This window comes from Nanorana parkeri, unplaced genomic scaffold (genome assembly GCF_000935625.1).
Source record: "Nanorana parkeri isolate BGI_ZX_2015 unplaced genomic scaffold, ASM93562v1 scaffold524, whole genome shotgun sequence".
Taxonomy (NCBI): Eukaryota; Metazoa; Chordata; class Amphibia; order Anura; family Dicroglossidae; genus Nanorana; species Nanorana parkeri.
Genome location: NW_017306792.1, coordinates 1,046,350 through 1,050,551, shown reverse-complemented (window position 1 = coordinate 1,050,551; position 4,202 = coordinate 1,046,350). Strand labels below are relative to the sequence as shown.

At 38.3% G+C, this 4,202-nt stretch overlaps 1 protein-coding gene across 1 annotated transcript in view; it reads right to left on the bottom strand.

The window, feature by feature from the left end:
* Positions 1-4,202, bottom strand: part of SIPA1L2 (signal induced proliferation associated 1 like 2) — a 130,754-nt gene that overhangs the window by 25,451 nt on the left and 101,101 nt on the right. The gene's annotated exons all lie outside the window — the stretch shown is intronic.

The window sequence follows — 4,202 nt, the reverse complement described above, 5'->3', positions numbered from 1 at the left end:
GGGGGGCGGGGGGGCAATTGCCCCGTTATCCCCACTGGATCCGCCACTGGTACATATATTTGTAATATTGTTATGAATCCTTTAAGGAAATCTTTGCTAAGAGATGAAGGCTTCCATTTTTGGCCTGATCTTCAAAGTGCTAGTGGCCTTGCTATCTCTTGTATGCAAACTGGGACGTTAGACTGAAATGAGGGATCTGTACAATTTTAAAGCTGTCCATACACTGTGCGAATTTCGGCCAGTTCTTGATGAACCGACCAAAATTAGCACAGTGGGTGCCCCTGTAGCCATCATTTGATCAGAAAATCGAAGGTGCCGAATGGAAAATCTCCGGCTGAACAGTGATTGGCTGATTGGCTGCCATCACTGTTCCCGTATCCAGTCCACCTGCCGCTGTCAGAATACAAAGGACACAGCGGGAGATTTATCCATCCACACTGTTTAAAGTAGATGGAGAAATATGTTATATTTTTTTTGTTCAGCATGATCAAAATGTATGACCAGCTTTAGTTGGTGAATAAAAAACCACTGTAGCCATTACAAACAACTAGAATGTTCATAAGTGGTCAGTAATGGTAGCTTGTGTAATACCATTAGAGCAGCTTTAATTTGGTTTCTTTTATATTATTTAGATTATACAAATATAATCCACATTAAAAGCTAAATGCTTTATCCTTGATCACTTTTATTTGGTTAGGTTGAAGGGAGTTACTCAGAGACAGTAATATAAAAAGTTATCTACGTTAAAAAAAACAAAACATAAATTCATTAAGCTGCCATTGTATTTAAAGCCTAGTTGAAGCCTTGGTATTTATTATTGCAAAGCATATTTATTATTGCAAAGCATGTACAGTAATAAATATGCTTTTTTATACTAACTGCTGCAGCAAGGGTTAAAATACCCCAGGCTAGCAGCACATTAGAGAGCTAACAATGCAGCAGTCTAGGTCTCCAGCGGTCCAACAGGCATGCTAAGAGTAACTTCTCACAGTTACATAATTTGAAAAAAACACAGATGTCCACTAAGTTGTACCAAAAGGCAAAATAAATAAAATGAAAATATTTTGCACCCTCAGAACCCCTAACCCACAGCTGATCCAGAGGAAGGGTAAAAAAAATAATTATTATGCATGATACAATTTGCTCTAACAAGAAAAAGATCTCCCTGATCCTCAAATGCAATTGGACACTCCTATGATCAACATTCTAAAGTATTTTCCTAATTAATATTAACAGCCAGAATGGTTAGGCATTATGTAGCGCCTAGGATTCAAATAAACAGTATCAAGAAATATAATGTGCTGTCTAAATTATGTATAGCTAGGATATTTTGTATCTGAGATATACATAATTTAGACAGCACATGATAATATTTGATATAACTAGGATACAGAATATTAGTTATACATAATTTCCGTCGTTAAGTTATCCTTAGAAGGTAAAAAAGCGTATCTTAACCCAAAAGCAAAACTGGGATATTTTTCAGCTTATCAGTCCTTCGATGAGGTAGCTGCATTAGTATTTTCTTTAGGCTTGTTTTCTTTGATTTTCACCTGGTAAATTTGTGCATATATGATATGGATAATATCCTAAATATAGGTTTAGTAGCTTGTTTAATTATATCCTGAGTACAATTTGAATCCTGTGGAAACCTTTAATGTTAAAATGTGTGTATAAGGCTAGGTTCACACCTGCACTACACCGCACGACACCCAGGTCGGCGTCCCGGGGCCACGCGATCGTGTTCAGGTGTACACAGCGATTGCAGCGTGGCCCCATTGATTTCAATGGAATGACATCCGCGCGGCAATCGCTAAAAAAAGGTACAAGTACCTTTTTTGCGACACACGACGCACAGCTTAGCCGCGTTGTTCACTTGCACAGGCGGAATTGCAGCGGTAAACCAATCCGCCCGGCACGACTGGGGTGCCATTAGAAAATAATGGCACCCACAGCGCGATCAGTTCACATCTTGGCAACTCTTGACCACCCGGCAATTGTGCACAAAACAGCGCGGATTGCCACGTGGCCAGGAGTCGCCTAGGTGTGAACCTAGACTAAGCAGAAGCTTGTATTGCTTTTTGCATCCAAGCTGGGGAGATTTGCCCTATCCATTTATCTTGATGACCATTGTCTTTGGTTTTGCCTTGAGATTGGCTTTCAAAGAGTTCTAAAGTTCCAGCATATACTCTCCTGTTATAACATCAGCATTGTAATTGGAATACATTCTATAGTTGTTTTTGATAATGCAATCAAAGCTTTCTTGAAGAAATCCCTTTTATATTTAATTAAAGACTTCAAACTCCTATCATCAAATTTGGTGCTCTCATTTGACCTAACAGCTGCCTGGGCAGACTAATGATCGGGAAGCTATCAGCGTGGTTCCCAATCATGTGATCATGTCAGCCAATCACATCACTTTAATTGTAAACAGCTGTCACTGGCAGCAACAGCTGATGGAGTTTTTCTTTCTGTATGCACTTGCAGTGCTCATAGAAAGAAATATTTTTCCTAAAGAAGACAGTACAATGTAAAAATATTAATGATAAAACAAGTTAAAAAAAAGTTCATTTGTCAACCTTAGCAGGGTATTTATTAAAACATTGTACCAAATAAAAACCTAGTATATCCTCAACAAAACAGCGGAGGAAGGCAAATGCAAATAGTCAAATTAGTCACAAAGTTATTATCAAGTTCACAACACTAATTGATGCTGTGGAATTTGGTCTGGCCATTGGTCATCACAACGTTAAGTAAATGTCTTCATACATATCTTAGTATGTTTCTCAGCTTTGTACCATCTGTGCTCTTACCTCAATATCGGGATGTGAAAATTCACAGCTTCTGGCCAGAATATGTAATTTGGTGTGAAGTGCATCTAGAGATGCATTAGGCTCTCCTGCTACTTGCATGAATATGAAGATTTTACATTGTTTATTTTTTCAGGGTTGAGATAAGTAGTCAGTTTCTCTTTGACATCAATGTACCTGTCAGTGGATGCTGCTGGGGTTTCAAAGGTATCATATGCTTTTGCTAAGGCTAAATGAAGCAACCAAGCTTTCTGCTTGTCAACATTTGTGACACTTAAAGTACTAGAGTCAGGAAAAAGTCAAAGACATGATAACTGTATTCACTCAGCCGTGATGGATGATGCAGTGTTCTTACAGGTATGTAAAAAGGAGAAAAGGATGATGACATTGCATCTTTGTCACCAGCTGTAGTGCTCGTGGCTCTCACACAAAACTGGCAAGTTTGATATCTTACATCATTTACATGCTAGTATTATAAGACGGCTGTCCCCAGTACAATAGGGAGGTAATGCTATTGTGCCAGCATTGTATGTGACAGCAGATACTTCCAGAGAGGAGAAACTCACATATGGAATAATGAACACTGCCAACATTACAATTCTTTTAATATTTTGCTCTCTGCATTCAAATACAATATTGATCTTATTTTCAGAAGCAGTAGGCTACAACCTGTCCCTTTTCCTTCATGCCAGGACCATGCCTTTTGCATTTTATAGAACCCAAGCCGCCATAATCCTCATAAAATTATAATAATTACAATGCAATTTGGACACAAGAAAAGAACATAATGTTTTATTAAAGACCAACTCCAGGCAGCAAGTGAGACTGATGACTGAACAGACAGAACAATCCAGGAAAAAATTTAACTTTGTTGAAGCCATAAAGTCTAAAAAAAAATGTTGTAAACCCTAAGTGAATGGCATTTCATTTACTGATGCACCATGCATCATAAACATCAGTTGTATATATTTGTTTTTGTTTTCAAATAAAATACAGTTTTAACATTTTTTCATCTTTGGTTGCATCTTAGTGCCGCTAATTTCTTGTAGCCTCATTGCAGTCAGTTCCTGTGTAAATGCGTGCACTCCAGTGATGACTGCATGGTATTTTTTTTGGGGGGGGGTTGCTGATGATGACAAAAGTGAATCATGCCTGCACAGTGTTTGTTGAAGTGACCACTTGCAGTCTCCATAAAAAGCCTGTGTGACAGGATGACAATGCAGGAGCACAGTTGGGAGACAGGGACAGAGTGTTGTCACTCTTTAACGGGAAATGCCTGAACAAGCACCTTCATGGAAGGATCTCCATAATTATTGTAATGAAAGCGTCAGATTTTACAGTATTGAAAATTACTTCTGTATTAACTAGTTTAAATTGAACTTCAGGCAATCA